This window comes from Lepeophtheirus salmonis, chromosome 1 (genome assembly GCF_016086655.4).
Source record: "Lepeophtheirus salmonis chromosome 1, UVic_Lsal_1.4, whole genome shotgun sequence".
NCBI classification, from domain to species: Eukaryota; Metazoa; Arthropoda; class Copepoda; order Siphonostomatoida; family Caligidae; genus Lepeophtheirus; species Lepeophtheirus salmonis.
The window spans coordinates 46,868,516-46,882,175 of record NC_052131.2 but is presented as its reverse complement, the minus strand read 5'-3'; positions in this window follow the sequence as shown (position 1 = coordinate 46,882,175).

The window sequence follows — 13,660 nt, the reverse complement described above, 5'->3', positions numbered from 1 at the left end:
TTTAAAATTGAAACTTCTTAATTCCTTTACAAATAGAGAATGTCGTTAAATAAAGTAATTTTTAAATGTCTATAGAGGTAAAAAACGCTCTTTCAAGATTGAAACTTAACAAGCTTAACTTTTTCATCAAAGTACAAAAGAAAATTGAAGTAACAGGTCATCCTAAAATCAAATAGCTAAGTATTGAATACTTATTGAGCTCTTTATATGTGAGAATATTAAAATAGTCTGGAAAAATAACAAATAAATGCAAATTATTTAAATATGTTTTAAAATGAGCCATTATTCAGTTATACACATCATGATTTCAATTTTTCGTAAGGAATATTCAAAGAATAATAATACACAAAATATCCTAAAGACTATAAAATTTATCATTGCCAGTTAATACTGTCCTTATTTTAATCATTCGTCACTACGTGTCAAAGAGTAATTCATGAATGAACTATATCCTTATTATCTTAAAAAAATCATAAAAAATGATAATACCTCATCACTTTCTTCATGAGTAGTTCGTTAGTCACTAAGGAAACCTATTGCAAGGTTTGAATTTCTTTGATATTTAAGTGAAGATGAGGAGAACCACTCGAAACTCATCTTGGAACTATTTCCGGAGAAATAGAAACACTGAGGTTAGGAGACGAATAGTGGGATTCTTCAGAGCAAACGAACGTTCCTCATGAATACATGAGATAGATTCCCAAATATGAAGCCGTTTCATCGAATAATTAATTAAACTTCTACCAATGACCATAATCTGATCCAATCAAAGAGCTTTTTAGCCATTTAGAAATACAAAAGAGGATTGTTAATGTCAACAACGTATTTCCAGAAACTGCGTGAACTTTACATGTATATAATGCTACCTGGATGCATGTAACGAAGAGCGACGAAAATATACCTTAAATTCCCGGCGAAAAATCATAATTAAATTTCAATCGATGGGAGTAATCAGTTATATTTTAGTCCTTCTTCCATGTTTTTATATGACGTAACGGTAGTAATTGCTTTATAATGATATGATTCGAACTTGTGAATAAATCACACTGATTTGAACATTAAATCGATGAAATCGTTCCAATTTCATCAGCACCTTCTCTTTCTTATAATTTCTGTATGTTTTTCTTTTTTTTTACGTCTTCCCATCTCATGAAAATGACAAAACTACTTTTACTGCAAAATTAGACGGCATTAAACCTATATTTAAAAAGGAAATAAGTATATGCATCAAATACGCGCATAAATTAACTAATGGAGTAATTCATCCACATCCTGTAGAAAAAACCAAAAGTTAACTTATCACTAAAAAATTTATGAATCAATTAAATCATTATGGTAAAAATAACGGAGAATAACAAAGTTACATTAAAACATTTTTTTATAAAATTAAGGGATGGCAGTAGAAAACCATTTTCTAACGATCAAAGAACACAAATATAGTATCCAATTTCATTCCGAGAATAGTTATTGAAATATAAAATATATAGTAAGCACTACAGTTTCTCCAATGAAACATTTTAAACTGGAATTTACACAGTTAAAAGATCGGCCTAGGACTGATCTCCAACATATAAAACATGTTAAGTTTATATTACTCAGAAAATTAAATTATCCCCCATTGAAAGGAGATTCGGATGCTATCGTCAACATGGTGGTGGTAATTATATTTTGAGTTTAAAAGATTTTTTTGATTTAATTTTTGATTTAAAAGAAATTTTCCAATTCAATTCTTCTTGACAAAACGTTGAAGATGATTCAAAAACATTTTTGTGAATGATTTTCCTATAGATATCACAGCCAAAATCATTCTGCTACAGAAAGAAAGAATTTATCAGATAAAAGTAAGTTTGCTAAATGAATTAATAAGCTATGATAATTAAATTCATAAATTTCGATTGAGATCCTATTTATAAATAAATAAATATGCCAAGTAAAGTTGTAAATAATCTAATTTTTTCCTTTTACTTTTAAGCAAAATCCCTATTGTCAAGCAAAGGGGTGGGTGGAAACATTATGTTTTGGAAGTGTTTCTCCGAGAAGGGGAGAGGAAAACTTCGTCACATCGAAGGAAAGATGTACCATCCTCGGGGAAATCTTAGGTGACAACCTCAGGGCAGGGAACTGAAAATTGATCTTCTAGCATAGTAATAACCCAAAACTTACGACTATGGCAACAAAGGAGTGACTAAAGAAGAAGAAACACGGAGTGGCAAGCCCAGTCTCCGAACCTCAATCTCATAGAAAATCTTCATAAGTGGGCAAACTTACAAAATTGACATGAGATAAAATACACTATAGATTTATATTAATAGTCATGGTGAATACAACCTATTATATTCAACTATAGAATATTAAGAATGGAGTTTTTCTTACTAGTTATGAGTCAAAATGATTTTCGTTAAAAGTTATATTCTATTTATTAAAAAAATATTTGCAAAAATTTTATTAACTAACAATAAATTAAGAATTCTTTTTACACAAATAAAGCAGTCAATACACTTACTAAAAAATTCTAACACAACTTCTTGAATATTAGGGTGTGTAAAATATAATGGAAACTTCAGTACTAAAGTACTCCCTGAGTTAACTCACCTTTATTTTCTCTTTAAACCTTATAATCTCCATTAAAAAAAGCGTAGAAAGATACAAACCAACATGCAGCAAAAATAATTCTTAGAGTTTTTCGGTGTTTATTTTTTTTTTTGTTTTTAAGCAGAAAGTTCAGAATTAATTTTTATTTCTTATTTCTCATTTAACTGGATTCCGATGTCAGAACAAGAAAATATTATTTGAATCAATCTATTATTTCAATATTCTGTATATATAATTTATTGTTATTAGTGATATGATTCCAATTGTTTGATTTTGTATATTTAACATAAATGTATGATGGTATATTTTTTAGTATGTAGATTATATTTAATTAAAGCCTTCTTTTTTAAACTTGGAACTTCAAATATATTTCGAAATACTCTACTTTTTCGTTTCATTAGCTATCATTCTGAGAATAAGGTTCATAATGAATTACAATTTCATGGAGTGTGACGTTTTCAAATCTACTGTTACGGATAAAAACGTTTAAGTCAATTATACGTAGTATATCCTCATTAAACATTTTGCTCATAAATACTTTCGTTGTACCCTCAAAATCATAATAAAGCAGGCAGATGATAATCACATCAGTATTTTAAACAATGATACCATATGTCTTTCCCCACCCCCTTCTCCTTGCACGCGTTTATCAACTTTACTCATCAGTCTCATTACAGATGTGAAAAAAGCTTACCAACTAGAAAAAAATTACTCCCGTATTTCAAAACATGGTTTACCTTGTCTCTAAATAACTTAGTTCAAAACCAATTTTGGAGATATCTCTCAAATATTTACTTTTCTGTCATTTTTACTTATAGCCAGCTATCTATTTGTGAATTTAAAGCATGTGATTAAATATTATGTTTTATAAATTGGAAGGGTTCTGGAAAAGTTAACAACTTGCTAGGAAAAGATGCAAAGGCTATAAAGGGGGGTCGTTGACATCCAAGGTTGTGCCATTATCGTTCCAGCGGTTCTGGCTCTTGAGCCGCTAGAACTGGAACCGGCAAAGTGGAACTGAGACAGTAATATATTACTTATCGGTCTCGGTTCTTGTGCTTTTGTTCAATTCCAGTGTTTTCCAATGATTTTTTTATGTCGCCAGGGTGATGCAGTTGTATCTGAGTTCCAAATAGACAAGGGCTTTTTATGGATATCGAAAAGTGGTTTTAGGCACCAGTCGGTGTAAATGAAAGAGGGAAGGGGTGGGGTAGCTTATTATTATTATTAAGCTTGTTGGGCCCTAAAATATGATAACCATAATATTTATTAAGCCAGGGTTTCCCAAACTTTACTAGGCCAAAATCCCCTACACTAATACATTTTTAGCTGAGGCCCCCTTTATACGAAACATGTGTACTATGTATGTGTAGACTATAAGCAATCCTCGATTCTCCATCGTTCTGCAATACCCCCCCCCGTCCAGGCCTCCCCTCACGGCCCCCACTTTGAAAAGCATTGTCTTAAGCAAACTTAGTTCTCGAGCCCCCTGCTGGAACTTGGGGCACTACACACTCTGTGTATAAGGTAGCTGCGGCCCTATCTAATATCGTTTCCTGGGTCCCATTTTTCTAGGAACGCCCCTTGTTTTAAGTGCATGTTACAAAATTGAGCCTGAATAAAAAAGAACCGAGGCCGATAAATCTGAAGTGAGACCGAAACTGTTGGAATGAAACAACCGATACCGGGACCGATATAATCGCTGAACCTGAACCGGGCACAACCTTGTTGACATCATCTGTTTTTTTAAAAGTCCCTTAGATCGGAATTTCCTATCATAGGTTATCATTCTGAGATGAAGGGTCGAACAAATAGGGTCAATTTTTGCAAGTGAAACAGAAAATTCGAATGAGCTCATAAAGAAAATGGCCTTTGAACGATACAATTTAACTTTTGGGCGTTATGTACCAGTTCTAAGACCTCCATTACCAATAAATCTTCTATTATTTTTACTAAGTACGTCAGATCTAAGAAAATCAAATCAACTCCCGATATGGGACCTTTTTCTTAAATACTTGGAAAGAAAGGCAATAAATTATACTGCAAGGAAGAGCCTGAATCTTCTGAAAAAGTATTTATTTACTTCATCAGAGAAGTTGCTTAAGTACTTTCCGGTACTCTGGGAGTAAGAGGATTTTTTTTTTTTTGGAGAAAGACGCAAATGTAAATTTGTCAGACCAAGGACCAGACGAGCGATCATATTCTCTTTGAATATGTCAATATCTCAGTCCAATATAGAGCGTACTCAGCGAACTTTTAAAGGAGCATTTGAATTTTATAACTTGAAGAAAGATTATTTCTTAGCTTTTATTTTGGAAAAATGGAGAAGATGCATTCATGCAGCTGTTACAAAGGATCAACATGTTTTGTATGCAAAACACACTTCCTCGGACTATGATATCTCTAGATTTTTATTCGTTGTGAAACTTCACCTACATGCATTAAACGGGATATTCCTTTTGTAAACAAACGTCTTAAATTTTCGACAAGTTTTTATTCCAAGTTTGTTTGAAATATGAATTTTTGTTTATGATATCCTTTTGATTAAATTTTTGTGCCTTTTTGTTTTAGTGAGCGTAAATATATGGCAATTATATAGGTCTATTGATTTTAATAATTTATTTGCCCTTACTATTAAATTAAAATATAGGTAAGCCTTGTTCCCCAAGAATTTTTTTTATATAAATTACCTAATAGATCTTTATCAATTTAACATTAACAATTAAAGGATTTTTGTGTGAATATTATGACAACAGCCCCCTGCCGAAATGAAAAAGTGAAGATATTATTGCCCTTATCAAGAAAATTGATGTATTAGTGGTACATGATTAATATATTGAAATGATTTATCGGATATCTAAAAATGCAGTTATGTAAATAGCAACTTTTAGAAATGTCTAAATACGAATATTTCAAAAATACGAGTTATACTAATTAACAATTTTTGCCTTTGGATTGAAATGATATTAACCTGATTGTATTTATCTGAAGAAGCATGAAAATGACCTATAAAATCTTAAACATCTGTGTTTTTTTATTATGAAGCTGAGCAGGGTGAGGAATAGGTTCGTGAAGATATGTTTTACTTTATAAATTCAATATAAAGTTATTAACTAACATAAAATTTTGTGAAAATGATCAAATTGTGATATGAATAATTAAAAAATGAGATATTACTCTTAGTCTTGGCTTTAAATTCGTATATTATTTGGTTTCCTCACTCGAAGATACTCACAAGATTTCAAGTTATGTTTCTAATTTTATTTCTATCAGTGCTAGTTTCACAAGACCACTACTGTATATGTACGTTTTGTTTGCTATTGCCTGAATTACCATCGTTTGAAATTTAATTCGAGATTTATTTATTACTAAATCCTTTTTGTTTTTTATAATAACTCCATATTTAATCTCTTTTTCAGATAGGCCTTTGTAAAATGAATATTTCCAGGGTCTTCTTCAAATGTTCAAAGTGTTCTCTGATTACTGGCCAGCATCCCAAAATATAACTCATAGTTTTCTTTATTTGTTTGTCACACCTCAAACACCTAAATCAATCCTCTTTGTCTGTTCCCAGATTCCCTATATATAGTGATCCCGTTACTACCTTGTACTTTGTAAACATTTGAGACGTCGCATCGTCAGCTCCTTATTAAAAATTGTTGTATTGTACTTTTTAAGACTGTTGTTGATTACCCCAGTTTTAAAGTTTTAAGTAGATAAAGAAAATCTATTTGTCTTCCTCTTCCATTTAATATTATTTCCCTTAAAAATTGATTATTGTGGTTCCTGGTATTTTTGGTTAAGTGTTTCCGATATCTTGACTGGACTTGCGCTTTTAATAAGGCCTCTGATTGTTTTGATATATTTTTGTAGATATTAATTCTTCTACTCTATGAATGTTTAATTAATGTATGTTTTTGAAGCAATTAAATATTTAAAATTTTTGAAGTCTTGCAAAGGAATCCTTTGCTTTTGGATCAAGTCTTTCTGAATCTTAGTGGTTAGATACATTTTTCTAAAGCATTCCATCCGCTCTAATTTTTCTCTCTTTTTTAATTATTGAGGAAGACATTAAAATCTAATGTTTATCTAGGTTATTGCTCTTGGGATTATAAAACTTTATCATGAATTGGGCATTTCAAATAATAAACTTTAAAAATATATATTTTTTTCAGAAAAAAAAAATGATAGGAAAATTTTGACTGAAAATGGAAAAGCTGGAATGGTCTTAGTTATTATATTATTCGCAAAAAACTATTCGGATAGTCTGATGTTACAAACCCACATACATCTTTTGATTAAAAAATCTTGTTAAATTCGGAGAAACTTACTTATGCATGTTACTTATTCCAGCAGGAAAGACTAGAATGCCATTTTGAATCGCATTTAACTTTCTTTAAAAAAAAACACCACTTATTATTTTGTTTTGCACATACATTTTGAAAATCCTTGCCCGGTCCTGTAGATTGACAAATAGTTGCTCATCAAAGAGAGATTTCACGTTAAGAGACATCTTTAATTCTCATCAAGTTCTTTTTGCATACAGTGAATTGTGATTGGGCATTCTGTTGTTTTAAGATTCTTTCTGTAGGTCCAAGTTTGTAAAATCCATCTTCGGTACCGTTCATAACAACAGCTAAGAGGTTACGTGATTCACCCCACCCTTTGTCTACGTCAGGCATTGGAACTCGTACCGTTGCATTCAAAGGCGCAGGAAGAATTTTTTTATCAGAGTTTCTTTTCATTTTTTTGCGCCTGCATCTCGAGGTTATTTTATGATTCCATTTGATAATAATCAACGGGCTTTGCATAAAATGTTAACCCAACCAACTTTGTTTCTTCACAACCATTGCTTCAAGGATGATATTGTCCGCACATTGTGTGCACGTTTCGGTGGCACTTTTGACATGTCGTGGCGTCCTTGTTTTTTTTAAACATACGTAGCAAATGTAAGGAGAAATTAGTTTTTTAGTATCCACAGAAGTAGAAGGTTTTTCGATACTAAAAGAATCAAAAATCATCTGGTTTCTCTTGTATTAGCTTATCTGCTATTTCATTTTTCTCCCTGTTGTTTGAATGCTGGGTGTAATATTTTCGAGTTCTTCCTCAGTCTCTACATCTTGAAAAATATCGTGTGGTAGAAATGATGTAGAAATCCCAGAATGAAAGGCTCAATTCTTCATAAGCTGAACGAATCTTAATCCCTCGCTCGAACAATTAATTTTTTTAATTTTATTATCGGACTGAAGAATAGCTTGAGTACCAAGCAGCGTAAATATATACATGGGCTGAAAGGCTATTTCTTCTTCCCTCTTTGATTTAAATGCATTGAGAACCACAAACTTAGTGAGATGGTCTAGATACACCAAATTTATATTCTCCGTCAGGATGGCTTGAAAATCGATGAAATCGACTTAACAGCGAGAGTTGAACACTATTGCCTTAACCACAATACCTCCTTTGGAACTATACCCTACTATCATTGCGTCATAATGTTTAAGAAACCACTATACTCTGGGTGTCTTCCTTATGATTGTCTTAGCTTTTTTTCACTTCATCATTTAACATTTTATATATCAATTTTCAGAATAAGAAACACTATTTTTAGCAACGTTGGCGCTTATTTGAGAACATTCATGGTAGAATCATTGTTGCATGTCATCCTGGAGTGGCTCATGCTCAGGCACTACACTGTCTTATTTTTCTGATACATGCAACAGAAGAAATACATTACCAATGTATTATATATAATGCCTATAATTATTATTTATATACCTTTTACTTAGTAATAGTTTAATTTCTCTTGTACTCCAAGGTTAATAGAAATATAAGGTTAGACCATCATGTAATCGGGCTTGCTAGAATTTTCAATCTGATGTGTTGTACCGACTGCTTAGTAAGACAGGGAGTTTTTGACAAAACACGCAACTACTCATTGTTTATGACGTCACGATTGCTAAAACTTTCAATTTTATGTATCGCACCGAAATCTGGGTAGGAATAACAGATTTTGACAAAAGACGCAACCACTCATCTACTATGACGTCAATATTAAAACAAAGGTTAAATCATTTATATTTATAAAACGACAGGTAATATTTCAAAGAGTCAATTATAGACTTTGAATTCAAATTTCTGGGATGAATTGAGATACCCGAGAGTGTTAACTGTAGTTTAAAACCTTACAGGATGTTCACGATAAATTGGAACTACTTTAAACTTCATTCAGATCCATAATGTGGATATTCGGGGTTAAATCATACTAATATAAAAGGTTGCGTGAACAATACACTATAACTTCCACCAAAATTGTTTTGACAACAAACAATAGTCATCATGGAACAAGCAAGGAGAGACGCCATCCTCGAATTGGCTTGCACGGCACACCAGCCCTCTGCTATCTACAAGCTTCTTAACTACCCCAAGACCACGGTGTACCGGGTCTTCAATGCCTGGGAGGTTGAGGGAAAGGTCTGCCGCAAGGTCCTCAACATGAGAAGTGACCGAATCCGCACTCCTGCTTCCTTGAAGGCCTCCGGAAGTCCATCAAGGTTTCGCCGGGGACTTCCTTGTCCAGGTTGGCCAAGAACCGTGGAGTGAGCAAGCAGCTGGTCTCCAAGGCTGTGAATGAGGACCTTGGGTATAAGTCATACCGAATGGGCAAACAACACATCCTCACGGCACCCATGAAGGCCACCATGCTCACCAACGGTAAGCGTCTCCTAAATGACCTGAAGAGCCATGGAGGAAGAATCATCTTCTTCTCCGACGAGAAGAACTGGACTGTCGACAGAAGCTACAACGTCCAGAATGACAGGTGGCTTGCCAAGGAGAGAGAAGAGGCCCCTGCGGTCTTCCCCACAAAGTACCCGGCCTCCGTGATGACCCTGGGTATCATCTGCAGCACCGATGAGGTGATGCCTCCTTTCTTCTTCAATCCCTAGGAAAGGATTAACGCTATAAGGTACTGCAAAGTCATGGAGAAGTTCGTCATCACCTGGATGAAGGATACGGTCGCTGGGAGGGAGGTCATATTCCAACAAGACTCCGCGCCCGCACACATCGCCGTGAGGACCACTAATCTCTTCAACTTCCACGACATCACTTTCTGGGATCGCAACACCTGGCCTTCCAACTCACCCGACCTCAATCCGTGTGATTACTACTGATAGGGGAAGTTGGAGAGGGAGGTGTGCAATGTCAGCCCCAAGAGCATCGTGGCCCTGAAGGACTCCATTACGAGGGAGTGGAATGCTGTCGATTCCGCGGAAGTCATCAGGGCATGTAAATCCTTTAGGGGCAGGATGGAGAAGATGGTGGCTGCTGAGGGAGGACATGTTGAATAAATTTATTGTTTAATATCATGTCTAACTTTTTCATATTAAGAAATACACTCCAAATTCCATTTTTATCAAGCAGGTTGAATTTTAAGATAGTTCCAATTTATCGTGGAAACCCTGTAGTTTTATTTATTTGAATAAATTTAGCCCCAATATTGTGTTAGAAATATAATTGATTAATTTTCTAATTCTATAAATTTGGCTACCTTAAATACAATTTGCGGTGCCTCCAAAGGATTAATCAGAATCATTATTCCATTGAAATGAACTATAATTTGTTGGAAAATGTATGCCATATTCACTTTTGAGAAAAATTATTCTATTTTCTTTTTGGTTTGCTACAAATATGGAAATTTGAAAACAATGACTCAGTACTATTAAGAGTCGTTGATAAGTTATATAATAATAGATTTTTATACTTAATTATGAATAATTCATTTTTATCTATATATGGGATGAAGAGGAGATCGATATGAATAACAGCAGACATGGTAATTCTACTTCTATTAAAATAGAATATTGTTATTTTTAGTCGGCTATTAGTGTTTGATTATTTTTTTTATTTCTGACAAAAAATAAAAGCTTTGACATATGAAAGTGTTTTCGTTTTTCTATGTTCAATCTAATTAAGTAATCTCATTTAGAAATGAGAGTATCCAACTTTTTTATGCCTCAAAAACTGTACAGTTTCAGTTAACGAGTGCGCTAGAGTGTGTATATATACTGTACATGCCTGGTACTACCATATGACTAGAACGCTGTGCGAAACGCGGAACGGAACAAAAATAATGGCAGAACGATGAACGAAAAAAAAAAAAAAAATGAATGGAACACCAAAATAGCGAACACTTATAAGCCTGTATATACCTAGAACCCAGTCTTGAGAATTCCCTTAACAAACAAGCTGCAATAGAATTGCAACGAAGTCGACCTGAATTCTTAAAAATCTGTTTTTTTTATTTTATTTAAAAATCAAAAAAAAAGTTTGTATGTTTGCTTATATGAAAAACAGTCACGGGCTGCACTGTATATAATACCTAAAGTTGATAATATTGTAGAGAAAAACGCATGCAAGGAGAAGGGGGGAGGGGGAGTACATATGGTATCATTGTTTAAAATACTGATGAGATTATCATCTGCCTGCTTTATTATGATTTTTTAGGGTATAACGAAAGTATTTATAAGCAAAATGTTTAATGAAGATATACTACGTATAATTGACTTTTGACTTTTAAGAAAATAAGAAAAATTTGAATACTTACTGTTAGATAGTACAAAATTCAGAGTTCCATTTCGAAATAACTAAATATTTTATTCTTTTTACTGATAACTTGATCGTCATTTGGTGTGGATGACTCAAAACATTTTTATATGTATTTCTATAAATGACATCAGTACCAACATTCTCCATTAATTAAATGATGGTTCCTTGGGAAGGGATAGGGTTACCCGTGTATTTTTTGAACGTAGATGATTAGCAATGGATAAGGGTATATACATGTAATAAGCATCTTTGTGAGATCAGAGTTAAGGTCTGACTTGATGTATTAATTATTAACTTGATTTTTTAGATGAATATCCATGCTCTTGATATGAGATGAGGATAATGAGTGGCGTTTAATTCTAGACAGGGGACGAAAGGCACATTTATATCGACAAATCCGACAAGCCATCTGTTTCTCATCCGGTAAGTATTTTCCAAATTCCTGGGCCTCTATTGTCATAAATCCAGACAGAAGGTGACGTTATTTTAGGCATTTTATTCAGTTATCTATCGACTATCACCATCTAATATTATATTAATATTGAATAATAAAGGCGGGAATGATTACGTTCCTGATTGATAGAAGAAGATGTATATTATTTAGTCAATGATGCCATAAGTATTTCTTCTCTTCTCCTCGCACGCTTTTCTATTCTTACCAAAATTATCATCCTTAATAATACCCCCTGATGTATATTATTAACATGTTTTGATCTAAGAAATATCAATGCAGTCGTATTAATGAACACTTGCTGGCATGTGCATATAGTATCACATGTGTATGTAGGGTGCACTGTATACAATGCTCCCTGATGTATATCATGTACTCTTTTCGATTTTAGAAATAACAATCTAATGGTATTAATGAAATACTGCAGTTTTGAGGATGTAGCACTGTATGTATCTGTTTATTTTGTAAAAACTACATTCTTATGGATATCATAATTCATATGCATTTTGTGTATATGTTAAGATTTGAATAAAATGTCAACACTGGTATGTAAAAATGAATCAACTCTCACAGGAGTTTTGTACATTGCATACGGGGCGGACTGGGTTATTTGTTTTAGTTAATGAGCGCTCTAGAAACTAGAGCCCTCATCACTCATACCATCATATTCCAATTTTTCTTCAAATTCTTCTTCTTATTCTTGAATAGAAAATGCATATGAATTGATACAAGTATTGAGTAGTTACGTGCGAGTGTGCTCATGAAAAATAGAGAGTCACACTAAAGATTTCTTGGGGAGTTATCTTCTATATTATTAAAGCAAAATTTGTCTTTTAGCTGACACCTAATTACTCTCCAGGCATTGTTGAATATTACTGGAAGTACATTATACGAACAAAATCAGGGATGACTCCAAGAACATTGAAACACTCTAATCATTCATATATGAACATAGAAAATGTTAAATAACTACCCATAAAGCATGAACTTTGCGTGCCATTGAGATAGGAAATTACGTAAGTGGAATTATTGTTATTGAACTCTTTTGATTAAAATATGATCGTAATTCTTGGAAATTTTTATGTATAAAAGCATACCTTTGCTTTTGTTTTCAAATTTGATGACTCAAGTCTGGTGTTAATAATTAATAGCATGATTACTGTTTTTTGTAGGTGTTTCTAATCTTTAAGTCTATGTTTTGTTTTTAAAGTTTTGCCAAAAGATGGAAGAATGAAGACTATCAATTTACGATTTATCTCACGTATTAAGAAGCATTGAACAATAAATATAAAGGGTGTGGTAAAAAGAAATTATTTATCTTTAAAAGATTTTTTTTGTTTTTTATTTTTTTCCATTATCTCCATCTCGATTCTAAGTAATAGGGTAAGATAAATGTGTATTGTCGAAAAGGTTTAGAGTATTCGAATTATACAGATCGTACGAAAATCCGGCGGATTTTTCGGAACGTTAATCCCATCATTACTTCTTACTTACTAAGAGATCTACTGGTTTTTGACCAGTCACGGGACAACTCCCTTCCTCTTCTATCAACTTAATCTTCTTTTTATCTGGAGCAACTGTCCCATGATTCCCAAAACTTTATTAAAGTTTTTTGATACAACAACGTTTCTGCCGAAAAAAAAAAAGACTCCATCAAGGAGTACCATCTCCCGGTGCATGCAGGCGCCGATTTGATCTTAACGCCCTGTACAGACTAGCAATCTAATTATCGAGAGAGATTTTGATCTTTTTGTTAAGACCAAGGGCCGGCCCGGATCTCTTAAAGTCTTGATCTCGGTTAATGTGGTCTATGCAGGCTGTCTGATTAATTATGGGGCTTAATTGTTTTTTTTCTTTGAGATTGAAAAAAAATTACTTTTGAGTTATCAACATGATATCTTCTTTCCGGTTACAGTTCACAACTATATTGATAAACCCACATATATTTAGATTAGGGTTGAATCCTAACCTCTCAATTCTTTGACAATACCAAGTAGATTTGTGGCGTTCAGT